The following is a 15,874-nucleotide window of genomic DNA, read 5'->3' as shown; positions in this document are numbered from 1 at the left end:
AACATCGAGGAATGTTGTGCCATTAATACGACTTCATGAGAGGCACGGCTAATTAATTGCTGACCTCATTTGAAGTGGAATTTTGTGTGACTCTGGTACAAACTGAACAAATCCTTCTCACGAAGGAGACAAGAGATGTATCCAGATTAACAATGCAAAGTTACCAGACATGAACAGCCTCTTTTTGGAACCTAACTATACATAAGAATCCTTCAAACACTATACACAGCCTATGATAGATCCGCACAGGAGTACATGGCACCGGAATGGAACCCACAAATCGTATAATATAGATATAATTAAATTATGAGCGAGCAGAGGTTTGTCCCAAGCTTGATATGGGATACACGAGAACTAAGCTACCAGAACAGGCTCAAAGAGTTGAACCTCCTCCAATACTTAAGGTAAACATGCGGAGGAGATATGGTCACGATGTACAGGATACTAAACGACATAAACAAGTGGACAAGTACAAACTGTTGCAAATACAAAGATAAATTAGTCACAGGGATGTAAGGAAGCATTCTTTTAGTGAAGGAAGAAGTGGGTGATACCAGTTCGATCCCCCAACTTCAAAATTAGATATTAAAAAGAGTCATAGGAAATTACGAGTAGTGTTGCAGGTGGTTTCTGACGAGGCGGGTCCAAGAGCTAAACTTCCCTAACCGGCAAGTAAGAACACACACACACACGCGGCGGAGTCAGCAGCATTAATGTGAACCTGAAATATCGAGATGAGAGGCGGAACCCCTCCGCGATCGCTGTTAGGCTAAATGCTGCTCCTTGACCCCGAGAACACCCTGACCCCGGAACACCCTCACTACACCCTGACCCCGGAACACCCTCACTACACCCTGACCCCGGAACACCCTCACTACACCCTGACCCCGGAACACCCGCACTACACCCTGACCCCGGAACACCCTCACTACACCCTGACCCCGGAACACCCTCACTACACCCTGACCCCGGAACACCCTCACTACACCCTGACCCCGGAACACCCGCACTACACCCTGACCCCGGAACACCCTCACTACACCCTGACCCCGGAACACCCTCACTACACCCTGACCCCGGAACACCCTCACTACACCCTGACCCCGGAACACCCGCACTACACCCTGACCCCGGAACACCCTCACTACACCCTGACCCCGGAACACCCTCACTACACCCTGACCCCGGAACACCCTCACTACACCCTGACCCCGGAACACCCGCACTACACCCTGACCCCGGAACACCCTCACTACACCCTGACCCCGGAACACCCTCACTACACCCTGACCCCGGGAACACCCTGACCCCGGAACACCCGCACTACACCCTGACCCCGGAACACCCTCACTACACCCTGACCCCGGAACACCCTCACTACACCCTGACCCCGGGAACACTATATTTATTTTTATTTTCATTGAGATGTAAATCTGTGTTTTACTCTCATATGTAAATTATAGAGTGAGGGACATTTTAGCAAGAAATAATTCTGACATCCCCATGTCTGAGATGGATATGTATGAAGCCAATTTAATATCTTTATTCAGCAACAAAGTGAATTTATATATATTTATATATATATATATATATATATATATATATATATATACATATATATTTTTTATATATATATATATATATATATATATATATATATATATATATATATATATATATATATATATATATATATATATATATATAATGTGTCTGCTTCTGTGACTATGTTGACCACACAAACACCTGTTATTACACACCTGTTATTACATAAGTTGCAATAGCTTTCAATGCTATGGCAACTTATGCACAGATTTCAGGTTTTGGGCATTTGTAAATTCCTATCAATCTGATTTGGTAATCTTATTACCAAAATTTTGATAATTTTTGGTAATTTTCTTTAGGACTTATGCAAGAGGAAGAACAATAAAGAAGTGTGTAAGATAAATGAGAACGGAAGCTCGCTGGAAGAAAGGAATCAGCAACATGAAGAGAAGAGCATAGCAATAAAGCCAGCAATGAAACAAAGCACAAGATAAACAGTGATGAGGATAGTGATAGCGAAGATAGCACAAGAGTAACGAAACAGTGCAGGTAAAGCAAGGGGACAGTATAGCAGCAAACGGGGAATAACAAGGACAAGAGAGAAAGCGAGAGGAACTCAGAGAGCGTATAGAAGGGGGCCAGGCAGTGAGCCATTCCGGTGCCATGTACTCCTGTGCGGATCTATCATAGGCTGTGTATAGTGTTTGAAGGATTCTTATGTATAGTTAGGTATATATATAAGAGCCTCGCGTGTGTGACACAGCACCGAGACACATGGAAGCAGGACAGAACACATGCTCAACATGTATCCACGCGAGAGCAGGGGAAGGGGGGGGGGGATCCTGTGAGCACACACACCGGCTCCTGGGAGGCAAACATCACCCCAGCTCACTCCTAGCAACTAGTCGAATATCGTAAATCCCGCAAGACATTAGACAACACATAACCATTTCGAGCTGCCGTTGTTCTGGACGGGCCTCGTCCACCGGAACGCAGGGACAGGTGGAGTGTTCTGGGATGGGCCCGACCCACTACCACCCACCTTGGGCCCCCCACCTGAGGCCCACATGTTTTAAAACTTCACTAACTCTTGAGTATTCCCAACACTTCACCGCGACCTCATCCACTTATTAATTAATATTACTACATTGTCAAGAAACCACACCTCATACTACCAAACCAATCACCCTACAACCATAACACAACACCCTGCACCGCTTACACCCTACACAACCACACCCTTACCACCACACCCTATTCCCTTAGACCATACCCTATATGCATAGGTCCCACACAGGCTGTAGGGAGTAACAAATAAGTTTACTTTCCGTATGAAACTCTATTAATCCTTAATATAACTGGACAATTAGAGCTCCGTAGACTGCCTCTTGTATCTACCTTCACAAATCTGTATATATAAAAAATAGAAGTCCATTTGTCAAAACAAGGTTGACAGCCAGACGCTTGCAGCCAGTCTCACCAAACTTTGCAGGGTGATTAGTGGTTATTGGAGGCTTGTCATGGGGGGCGAGGGTCAGGGTCTTCCAGCCTTGATGCCAACCTTGTTAAATGGCAGACTTCATCCTCACAAAGATCAATGGAGCATATCATATTCTACATGATAATTAGTGTGTAGTGAAGATTGTTATTGCGATGAAGGCCATGTTTTGTGGAGATATGTATAGTGAGAGTGAGAGAGTGAGAGAGTGAGAGAGTGAGAGTGAGAGTGAGAGAGAGAGAGAGAGAGAGAGAGAGAGAGAGAGAGAGAGAGAGAGAGAGAGAGAGAGAGAGAGAGAGAGAGAGAGAGAGAGAGAGTGAGAGAGTGAGAGAGTGAGAGAGTGAGAGAGTGAGAGTGAGAGAGTGAGAGAGTGAGAGAGTGAGAGAGTGAGAGAGAGAGAGAGAGAGAGAGAGAGAGAGAGAGAGAGAGAGAGAGAGAGAGAGAGAGAGAGAGAGAGTGAGAGTGAGAGAGTGAGAGAGAGAGAGAGAGAGAGAGAGAGAGAGAGAGAGAGAGAGAGAGAGAGAGAGAGAGAGAGAGAGAGAGAGAGAGAGAGAGAGAGAGAGAGAAAGAAAGCACACCTCATCCTGCATTCGCTCTTCTCTCTTACCAGCCAAATAATTTTTGTGTTGCTTCTTTTGACGCAAAATATCGGACGGCATTGTGTGTATTTATGGTAAATCTTGTAGCTCACGGCGGGATGTGGCGGTGGCCAGTGTTGTGTGGGACGGAAACTACCAGGAATTGTTCAGACCTTGACCACAGGTACTACCAGGTAGCACACTCTGGTAGGTAGTTTGGAGTAATGCTTCACATCGAAAGCTGGTTGGTTTTAGTTGTCTTTTAAGAGAGAGAGAGGGAGTCTTGTGGAAGATCCACACGTGCTCTGGAATTGTATACCTTTGCGAGAGTCTTTGATTCAAGGCTGAATTGGAGTATCGTAGAGCGACAAGTTTAATGAAGAAGTTTGCAGTTAATATGAAAGTCGGCGAGTAGAGATATATACAAAGCAACATACTCTGAGAGACGTAATAGTGTCCATGCTACGAGTGATTATGCATCATAACAGAAAAATAATATACATTTAATTTCAGTCGGCAACAGCTAGCCTATGGCAGGGCGGCAGCCAGCAATCCAGGAGCTAACAGCTCTAACCTGCAGGATCAAATAGGTAAATAGGTAAATACACACACATAAATACAAAGCAAAGTTAGAGAAGATTCAGAGGTATGCCACCTGAATAGTCCCAGAACTGAGAGGTATAAGTTACGAGGAAAGGCTACGTGAGCTAAACCTCACGTCCCAGGAAGACAGACGAGTAAGGGTAGACATGATCACCACCTACAAAATTCTCAGATGAACTGACAGGGTGGACAAAGGCAAACTATTTAGCATGGGTGGAACACGAACAAGGGGACACAGGTGGAAACTGAGTACCCAAATGAGCCACAGAGACGTTATTTAGAATTGTTGAAGAAAACAAAGAGCTGTACGAATATATTCCAAGTAAATGTCTCCTTAGTGTATCCACGTACTGAGAAAAGACCAGAGAACAGGTGGGCTACCCAGTTTACCCAGAGGTGACTGGCAGCAGGAGAGTGATAGAGGCTGTGTTGGTCTTCATTAACAATAGCAGATGTGCTGGCTGCTGAAGGCGCTGAAGGAGACCATATTGAATACTTCATACCCAAGTCTCTACTACAAATTAGAGGTATTGTCAGGCAACATCACCGTGACAAAGTAGCTGAAGAAAGGAGGATAGGAGCACAAACCAATGAATCTGTACGATGGTACAACGGCTGGCAATCCCAATCATTATGGACGAAGAGGAGGACGCGGGAGAGAATCAGTAATAGCGAGAATCCGTCTTGGATACAAATATCCATGGAGATACTGAATGGAAACGACTGTTGATCAGCGAAGTTGCAGAATTTGTGATGAGAGTGACGGACACCGCCTAGACCACTATCTACGTGAATGTGAACACCTGAGAGACATTAGAAGTATGTGTAGAATAATAAACCCCACATTGTGTGAGTTAAAAAAACACTATTTGTCAAATATTGATACTGTTCTTAAAAGATTCCCCCAATTTGCACCCGCAAGATAACGTAAGCTTTTCTGGGTACAGATATTAATCTTTCTTGTTTGAGGAGCTTGAGACAGTTAAGCAAGTCCCAGCTGTGTCTGAGTACAAGTGACAGGATGAACAACCCAGCGGGTTTTCTTTCTTTTGGGGAGTGTTGTACATGCTGCTATGGCGGTGTGTCCACTCACAAGATGAGTGGCGCTGCCCAATAAACTCGTCCCTCGGGGCAAAATTTAAATAAAAATCAACAATAGCTCGTCGAGCGGTGACACCGCAGTGCGACACAGGCACTCACTCACTCACTCACACTCTCACACACTCTCTCTCTCTCTCTCTCTCTCTCTCTCTCTCTCTCTCTCTCTCTCTCTCTCTCTCTCTCTCTCTCTCTCTCTCTCTCTCTCTCTCTCTCTCTCTCTCTCTCTCTCTCGCTCGCAACCCCTGTGCAATGATGTGCTGCCGGTCTGCAGCGTTTGCACAATGTGTTTCTCTTCTCTTCAATAAGGCATCCCCTACGAGGGTCCACGAGTCACAGCCTGCAGGACCAACACAAGGAAACATCACCCATGTGCTCCAAGATGAGCCCAGCCTCCCCAAGACACCTGTCGATGAGGAGTATACAGGTGTGTGATACTTGTCCCCCCCCTTTCCATCATTTATCTTCCCCTCATATCACCCTCTACCCATCCAACACCAACACCGTCCCATAACGGGCCAGGCCCCCCCCCCTTAGATAACAATACACACAGCGGTGGTCCTGTCAATCTGTCCTCAAGTTGACTTCACTCAAGTGTCTGGCAGGTATTTGCCACTCCTGTGATTGACAGGTACTCATCACTCCTGTGATTGACAGGTATTCATCACTACTGCGTCTGACAGGTACTCATCATTCTTGCGTCTCAGTTTATATCGAACCAATGTATGAAAAACTCCGATTAAGGGTGACGAACCAGGGGTGGGGGTCAGAAAAATGGGTAACGAATGAGAAGAGACCTGGTATGATTAACGAACCAGAGTGAAGACCAGGTAGGACTAACGAAGCACGAATAACGACGATGAACAAAGAAGCTATCAAGGATGCTGAACCACTCACGCAGCAACAGCAAGACGGAATAAACAAGAATGGGGACCCGGCCAGATATTACCATGGTTACCAAATAGCGATTGCGGGAATTCCCTGTAGCCTACTAATACACGCACACCCTCTAGCCTACTCATACACGCACACCCTGTAGCCTACTCATACACGCACACCCTGTAGCCTACTAATACACGCACACCCTCTAGCCTACTCATACACGCACACCCTGTAGCCTACTCATACACGCACACCCTGTAGCCTACTCATACACGCACACCCTGTAGCCTACTAATACACGCACACCCTCTAGCCTACTCATACACGCACACCCTGTAGCCTACTCATACACGCACACCCTGTAGCCTACTAATACACGCACACCCTCTAGCCTACTCATACACGCACACCCTGTAGCCTACTAATACACGCACACCCTCTAGCCTACTCATACACGCACACCCTGTAGCCTACTAATACACGCACACCCTCTAGCCTACTCATACACGCACACCCTGTAGCCTACTAATACACGCACACCCTCTAGCCTACTCATACACGCACACCCTCTAGCCTACTCATACACGCACACCCTGTAGCCTACTAATACACGCACACCCTCTAGCCTACTCATACACGCACACCCTGTAGCCTACTAATACACGCACACCCTCTAGCCTACTCATACACGCACACCCTGTAGCCTACTAATACACGCACACCCTCTAGCCTACTCATACACGCACACCCTGTAGCCTACTAATACACGCACACCCTCTAGCCTACTCATACACGCACACCCTGTAGCCTACTAATACACGCACACCCTGTAGCCTACTCATACACCCACACGAAGTTTTAACGTAAAGTAATGGTATTTATATACCTTTATTATAATTCAAAGTTAAAAACAAAGAATAAAGTGAAGTAAAGCAGAGAGCCAACAATGTTATGCAGGTAAAGTTAACAATTTGTTAAACATTTTATCTTAAATTGTTAACAAATTGCTAACAGCCTGCTTGATCAGGCTGTCAACCAGGATACTTGGTCAGAGACCGGGCCGCGGGGGCAACACCGATTCTCGGAACCACCTCGACTCATAACGATGTTAATGACAATAAAATAAATAGTATTTGTCTGGAAAAATGTGCAAAATTAAATACAAACAAATATTTTTGTCAAACTGTGTTGTGAGTTTTTGTACCCGAGTAGATATCAGGTATGATATCCAGATATGATATCAGGTATGATATCAGGTATGATATCAGGTATGATATCAGGTATGATATCCACCGGACTTGTTGGCAGCAGGTACATTAATTGAATGAAAAATTGTATTACGTGTATATTTATTATCAAAATATGTATAAATTATAGAAATAATTTATAATTATAAATTATAAAAACCGTTGCCAGAAATAATGTGTCACTGACATCAACAAAATTCCCCTCACACATAAAAGAAACAAAAAACCTACAAATTGTTGACTTCAACAAGCCAAGAATGAGCATAATAAAGCAGGAACACATTACGAAATGGAACCAAGAAACTCATTCGTCTCGGTAAACATATTTCCGGGTCGTATATTGCTGAAAATAGTATAGTCAATTTGAAGAAGTTTTATAATTCCAAGGGGAAATAGAGGAGTTAGTTGACTGACTCCATTGACCTTAATAAAGGCAGAAAACAGCGTCTTGGGTCATGTTGAAACCAACGCGGCAAATATTTTAAATATATTATTTTTGCAATTTTTGCAATGTTGCAATTTGTGCAACATTTGCAATAGTCCACGTGCAGAGATTATCAATGGTTGATAACGAAACTGTTCATTGATAGCATTTTTTATCAAGATGTATTAATAGCGCAATACAATCTAATCGTATTTTATTAGGATATATTTATATAGCGCAATTCAGAGTTAACGTATTCAGAATTAAATGGCAAGTTTTTCTCTGAATGCTCTGTGTTCCCTTCTCTTAGGCTGTGGGTCCCTATAATTGCACCAGAGGAGGTATTTTTATATGTATAGCGCAATATAATCTATTAACATTGACGCCACGACCTGGCAAAAGCATTATAAGAAACAAGAACGGATTTGTTGAAATCCACTGAAATTGTTAACCAGAAAAGTGATTATGAAATTTTTGTCTATAGTCTTTACTAAGTCCCTCTAGACAGGAATAGTGCCACAAGAGTTTAAATGTTCACACACACCAATCCTTACAGTGATCAAGGAGGCCTTCATTGTGTATATCAACTAATTTGTTAAAGTATGTCATTCATGTATAAAGTATACATGTATACACTTCATTATATATTCCATGGATACAACGATTCGATGAAATAAATTTGCTGATGGACACAATCATTCGATCGAAATAATCATTATTACACCTTCTTCTTCTTCTTACTTGAGAATGGTCCAGGATGGACCGAAACGTCGTCGTCCCTTCACCTTCTAGTGTGTGGTCTGGTCAACAGATGCAGATTATATTAGATTAGTACAGATTGTAGATTATATTATTAAGTTCTTCATCTTCCCTCAGTTCATTAGCAATTGCTTCTGCATGTACCTCTATTTTGATGTCGTGAGTGACGCTAAAGAGGTCACATGCGGGAACTAAGACTCGGGTGTGCAAAAGAGACACCATCAGGAATAAATTTTAAGCATCGGAGTCGCAAAGAGATTGGGATAAGCTAAGTGAATGCAAAGGCAAGTTCGACGAGATTTTCCTTTAATACAATACAACAAGAAACCTGTGGAATAAGTAGCATTAATTAGCGATTGAAAACGTGGGGCTTGGCAGCTAATGCTTGACTTTGTACGTATATCTAAACCATTATATACATACACACATAAGGCTAGGCACCAGATGCACACATATCAGCAGAATAACACCAGATGCATATTGAAAACTAGCAAAATGGACAGTGGCCATGACTGAGACAAATACATTTGTCTCAGTAATCTATTAATTCAAATAGATCACAAGTCCTACATTGTTATTCCCAGTTAAAACTGTATCGAAATGTATATACAACTGCATGTAAGTGTATTGAACTGAAGGTCTCCAAAAGGGCCACAGGAGACATTCAGTTCAATACACTGAAGTCTAATTTTGGTCTTATTGTGTTAGAGTATATATCAATACATAGTAGTATTCTCATGGACTACTGCCCCAGGCCAACTACTGACATTCCTCAGCATGCAACCCACAACAGTTGACTTACTCGCGGGTAGCTATTTACTGCTAGATGAATACAATACAACCAGCAACACCAGTAGCAGCACCACCACCACCACCACTACCATCCTGCTGGTCTATCGAACCAGTCAACAGATTTATGCAGCGATGACTGTCTTGTCAGGAAGCTTAACACGGACGCGGCAGGTGTCCGACTTGGCCAGATGTGTGAGGGAGACACCACCACACACCTGACCTGGTGTGTGAGGGAGACACCACCACACACCTGGCCTGGTGTGTGAGGGAGACACCACCACACACCTGGCCTGGTGTGTGAGGGAGACACCACCACACACCTGGCCTGGTGTGTGAGGGAGACACCACCACACACCTGGCCTGGTGTGTGAGGGAGACACCACCACACACCTGGCCTGGTGTGTGAGGGAGACACCACCACACACCTGGCCTGGTGTGTGAGGGAGACACCACCACACACCTGGCCTGGTGTGTGAGGGAGACACCACCACACACCTGGCCTGGTGTGTGAGGGAGGCACCACCACACACCTGGCCAGGTGTGTGAGGACAACGCCACCACACACCTCACCAAACTACTGTTGGTATTGTTAGTGGTGGTTACTTCCTCTGGTTGTGTGTCTGTTGCAGCCAATATCGCTCTTGTTCTATCACTGTTGCAGCCACTATCGCTGTTGTTGCAGCTCCTGTTGTTGTTGCTATAGACTCTCTGTTGTTGCAGCTCCTGTTGTTGTTGTTGTTGTTACAGACTCTCTGTTGTTGCAGCTCCTGTTGTTGTTGTTATAGACTCTCTGTTGTTGCAGCTCCTGTTATTGTTGTTACAGACTCTCTGTTGTTGCAGCTCCTGTTGTTGTTGTTACAGACTCTCTGTTGTTGCAGCTCCTGTTGTTGTTGTTACAGACACTGTCGCTGTCGCTGTTCTTGCAGCCACTGTTGTTGTTGTCACTGCGCCCTTGACATTCACATGACAGGATCCCCCCCCACCTTGACTGTCATGCACACACTAACACACACACGATACGAGATGAATTACATCAATTACAACAAACCTGTAGAATATTGGGGATTTAGCCACGATGTGGTTATGAGAACTGGGTCTGATTTTGATGAGTGATGGTTTGATGCTTTTAGTGTTCCAGGTCATGAAGGTCAAGGAAATCATCTAATATGTTGGGTTTGTGATTGTTTCTGTGTTTATTGTCGTTCATTTGGCACAGCGTTTTGGATATCTGGGATCGTATTAAGGGTGAGTGTGGTTTATGTACTTTTTCAGTCTGATGAGTACCGGGTCGGTACTCATCAATTACTGAAAGTATTCTTTACTTAAGATCAAAACCTTTCGTAGTAGAAAATAGTAGCGGCAGGCGATATTGACATGATGTCCCGTTTTCTGTTTATGGGTCCTCTGGTAGATTAGGATAAAATACTTCAGGTTGACAGTTTCTTGACGTTGGGGATGCTGGCCAGGACAAGCTGGTTTAACACGGCAGCTGTGAGTTTTCTGCGTTTATTCACAGTGGCTGTGTTATGGACGTGTTAACGTGGGGGGGGGGGATGGATTGGGTTGATTTTACTGCATATTTATCTATTACTTGGTCTAGTATCGGCTCCATTTTCATATCTATTCCACTGGTAGCTGTGTGTGTTGTTGTTGCTGTTAAAAATTCGCTACTTGGAACAAAATGTTCCAAGTAGCACGGGCTATGGTGAGTCCATAGTTGTGTGTGTGTTTGGATCTATTACCTGTAGATGTGAGTGAGGTTTGTGTTGAGTCCCTCTCAGGGAAGGGCTGCGCTTATTGTTTTTAAAATTTATTAAGGAGTCGGTCCAGTTTTGTTCTGTTGCATTTTGCAATACCAGGTATGAGTGAGGAGATAAGATCTGCATTTAGTTGAGAGTTCTGTGGGAGTGAAATATTGCCTGAGTGGTGTACGGTGGTTAGTGACTGGGAACAATTGGTAAGTGAGGAGTTTGTTATTGAGTGATTGGTGGTGGCTGATGAAAGGTTGTGGAGGGTCGTTTCAATACACTACTGTATTGCTTGTAAGAGTAAGTCCTGTTTGTAGATTTACTGCTATATAGGAAGGACATTTGTGTAGGATTTTAACTCATGGTTGCTATCACAGCTTGAACATTTGAGTATCTGAAGTGCATATTTGTGTGTAATGGACTTGTGAACAACTACCACATTTGTTGTGTCTTGTTTTGATGTGTGGTTACATTTGTTACGTTTGATTACATTAGGCGTATATACTCCTAGTTTGAAGTATGTATGTATACTTCTAGTTTGAAGTATGTATGTATACTCCTAGTTTGAAGTATGTATGTATACTCCTAGTTTGAAGTATGTATGTATACTTCTAGTTTGAAGTATGTATGTATACTCCTAGTTTGAAGTATGTATGTATACTCCTAGTTTGAAGTATGTATGTATACTCCTAGTTTGAAGTATGTATGTATACTCCTAGTTTGAAGTATGTATGTATACTCCTAGTTTGAAGTATGTATGTATACTCCTAGTTTGAAGTATGTATGTATACTCCTAGTTTGAAGTATGTATGTATACTCCTAGTTTGAAGTATGTATGTATACTCCTAGTTTGAAGTATGTATGTATACTCCTAGTTTGAAGTATGTATGTATACTTCTAGTTTGTGGAGACAACCACTGATCCGAGCCTGATTAGGTGGAGGTTAGTCTACCAAGGTGAGTAGAGCTCAGCCTCTATCACACACATAAATTTCTCTACTGAGAAGTTTGATAGTACACCTGCTTGAAGCTGTACTTGGACGTCTTCTCGACTAATGATCTGGACATGTTTGACTCTACGATTGATAAGTCTGTCAGCAAGTGATTCACAGCATCTCACTGTCTACCCCATGGATGTCAGTCACTGCGGTGAGCTCTCCAGGCTGCTCGGTGGTGATCTACTGCGATTAAATTACTTTCTTAATTTGATTTTATATTAGTAGTAGTAGTTGGTATCCATCCATCTTATATTACGTACTCTGATATTCAATATCTTGGGAATTGCTTTGTGTTCACTTACTATTAATAATACTAATAGGTACTCCTGGGTCCTCAGGTGGACCCACCTGAGGACTGGTAGACTCACCTGAGGACTGGTAGACCCACCTGAGGACTGGTAGACTCACCTGAGGACTGGTAGACCCACCTCAGGCTTGGTTGACTCACAGGAGGACTGGTAGACTTATCTGAGGACTGGTAGACCCCACCTGATGAATAGTAGATCTACCTGAATTGTGGTAAACCCAGCTGAGGACTGCTAGACCCACCTGAGGTATGGTAGACCCAACTGAGGACTGGTAGACCCACCTTAGGACTGGTAGACCCACCTGAGGAGGACTGGTAGACTCACCTGAGGACTGGTAGACCCACCTGAGGACTGGTAGTTGTCGACGTAGGATATCATGCGGACTCTGACCCGGAGAGTCTTGAAGGCGCTGAGTTGGTGAGGTCCCAGCGTCAGTCTGCACTCTGCTTGGAGGCTCCCGCCCGCCGCGGCGATCTGTGAACCAGAGGAAGGCTGTCAGACGACTGACTGACAAGAGGAGTCAGCTGAGAGCGAAGGGAGGGCAGGAGACACAGCTGGTAGCCTCGGACAGGAGTCAGCTGGTAGCCTTGGAGAGGAGGAGAGTGTGAGATGCTATGATGCTCTTTCCCTAAGTCTCAAGAACAAAGTTCCAGCCTCATGTTCGCTTGTAATTGGTCTTGTGAACATCACAGCACCATTGTCACACACTTGCTGCTCCCAGCGACATTTTAGATGGTTAGATGATGGACATTTTGGATGATTTAGATGTTTAGAACTTTGTTAAAATTACGTGAGTGGCGTGTTAGGTATTTTTTGTGCTTGTATCTAGGCAGAGGTCGACATATTGCCCACGTGGTGATCCCTTGAATCATGGTCTCTGGCTTCGGCGAATGGAAGTTTATTGAGCACGAGTCGACCCAAACAGGGTGAGAATAGCTTGAGCTATCTCATCCCTTTGTGTTTATTTATACCTCAGTAAATTTATTTGAATTTGAGTCGACCAATTAGAGTCGCGAATACTGCTAGCGAGGTGACGTCACTCGGCCTATCCTCGCCCAAACTGTGGGCGATCCCCCATAGATGGATTTCTTAATTTTAACGAATTGCAATATAAAAGTAATTTCTTGTCATATATAAATTAATATATTTAATCCATGTGTAGTTAGGAATAGGTTAGATGTTTAGGTTCTGTTGGCGATTATTTGTCTTTGAAGTGCGTTGGTGAAACAGTTATAGAATTGTGGTTCGAACTGAGGACGTGTGCGAGAAACTTTTTCCGGAAGTGTTCGAACGAAATCAGTTGTGAGTCGTGTGTAAACCGTTTTTCATTCATAAACAGCGGGTTTGGCGGGTGCATCGATTCATTTATGGGTCTTTGTTTGGAGGACTGGCTGTTACACACGACTCACAACTAATTTCGTTCGAATACTTCCGGAACAAGTTTCTCGCTCATGTCCTCTGTTCGAACCACGATTCCATAACTGTTTCACCAACGCACTTCAAAGCAGCCCGTCCTCCAAACAAAGACCTAAAAGTGATTCCATACTCCCGCCAAACCCGTTGTTTATGAATGAAAAACTGTTTACATACGACTCACAACTGATTTCGTTCGTATACTTCCGGAACAAGTGCTTCACTGACGAATTTTTTTCGAACCACAACGCTTTAAATGATTCACCCACGTACTACAAATACAAAGAATCGCCAACAGAACCTAAACACCTAACCTAACCTATGCCTATATATGCACAATATGCTAATATATTATATTATTAATTAATATTTGAGAAAATTCCCGTTTTGAATGAACAGCATGTTAAAAATTATGAATGCATCTGTGGGGTCGACCGCTGAATGTAATGAACTTGAGTCGAGGACTGATTCTGTGTAAACTGATTCAAATCATAAACAGTGGGTTTGGTGTCCGGATTAACGAGCTTGGATATTTGTATGCGAGGTGTTCAAAATTCATTACATAAGACATAAAAGCCATCGTGAAGGATTGTGAGAAATTGTTTGCGACGACGCAACTCGCCCGGCATCTCCAGATCAGTTTAATAATCGCCAAAGTTATTACTGAATTGTTCAAGTTCCACCTTGAACCAGTGTAGATGTGTTTGTTCCTGCGACCGTGGAACGACTTGGCAGGCAAGACAGGAACTTGTAGAGGGAATGACTAGCTCGCCTCACTCTCTAAAGGAACTGTCCAACAGGTAGCAGCAGCAGTTACTTCAATACAAGGAACACAAGGAACCTCTACCACCTGTGACGAACACCCTTATTCGTGTAAACAACAGTGATAGTCCTTGTTCACCTGTTCAAGTGAGACGTAATGACTGTCAGCCTAGTTAGGAGGACTATAACGAGTCAATTCGTTCTCTCAGGTAATTCCTCGCGTTTCTTACGTTATCGTAATCAACGTTACAAATGCAGCCTATTAAGAGGAGGCCGTGGAATATCGGGCTTATTGGGACACGGCTGTGAGTTGTGTCCGGGATGTTCTGTTGGGAGGTAACCTGTTAGGCTATTACCGTTGGCTGTTGGTAAAGTGTTGCGTTATTACCGTTAACTGTCAATAAAGTGTTGCGTTATTACCGTTGACTGTCGGTAAAATGTTTGCGTACAAGATAACAAGGAATATAAGTAAAGTGTTAATATAGATAAGTAACGATAACCTGCAAGGGCTGTCTACAGCGCCAAGGAATTTATCGCTGTGATAACCAACAAGGGACGGAAATGGGACGGGCAAGTTGACTTCTGTTCCCCCGTCCACCATCACAGGATCTGGGTAGACGTCGGGACGGGTGGCAACGACGGTCCTAGCTCCTGTCTCCACCCGTCTCCCGAATGATCCTGGCTTCCACTGACGACGTGAGCTTCTGTGAGTACAACATTTTACGAAGTATTTTACCCATATCAAATTAGACACTTTTATTTATAAATGGTTGTACATTTATAAGTGAGAAGGGTTATGTAAAAGTACCTTGTGTTGGTTGTTTTCAGGGCTTAGCGTCCCCGCGGCCCGGTCATCGCCCCAGGCCTCCAGTACAGTACATTAATTACATAAGAGTTACCAGTAACAGTATAATACATAGATATTGGCATTATTTAAACTCGGAAAGTATATTTGTAACAGACTTGTACAAAAGCATTACAACACTGGCTGGACTAAACAGCTGTCTAAATCAAGCTTACATTTTATTCATAAAGTGAGTGTCTTTTACATAGCAATTTGAAAGGTGATATATTGTATAGACAAAGCGAGTTTTAACATTTGAGCGGTAAGACATGTTAAAAAAAAATATATATATATCACAAAATTGAGATGAAGAGACAATTCAAAATAGAACCAATATATACTAATCATACATTGATTAGATATTTGTGGATATTTG

At 43.5% G+C, this 15,874-nt stretch overlaps 1 long non-coding RNA gene across 1 annotated transcript in view; it reads right to left on the bottom strand.

The window, feature by feature from the left end:
- LOC138372912 (uncharacterized) overlaps positions 1–15,874 on the bottom strand; it is a 124,191-nt gene that overhangs the window by 44,816 nt on the left and 63,501 nt on the right. Inside the window, exon 2 of the long non-coding RNA XR_011230970.1 lies at positions 12,824–12,953. This is a non-coding gene — a long non-coding RNA (uncharacterized lncRNA). The remainder of the gene's footprint in view (positions 1–12,823; positions 12,954–15,874) is intronic.

The sequence above is a fragment of the Procambarus clarkii genome, chromosome 40 (assembly GCF_040958095.1).
Source record: "Procambarus clarkii isolate CNS0578487 chromosome 40, FALCON_Pclarkii_2.0, whole genome shotgun sequence".
Taxonomy (NCBI): domain Eukaryota; kingdom Metazoa; phylum Arthropoda; class Malacostraca; order Decapoda; family Cambaridae; genus Procambarus; species Procambarus clarkii.
This window is presented reverse-complemented; position numbering and strand designations above follow the sequence as displayed.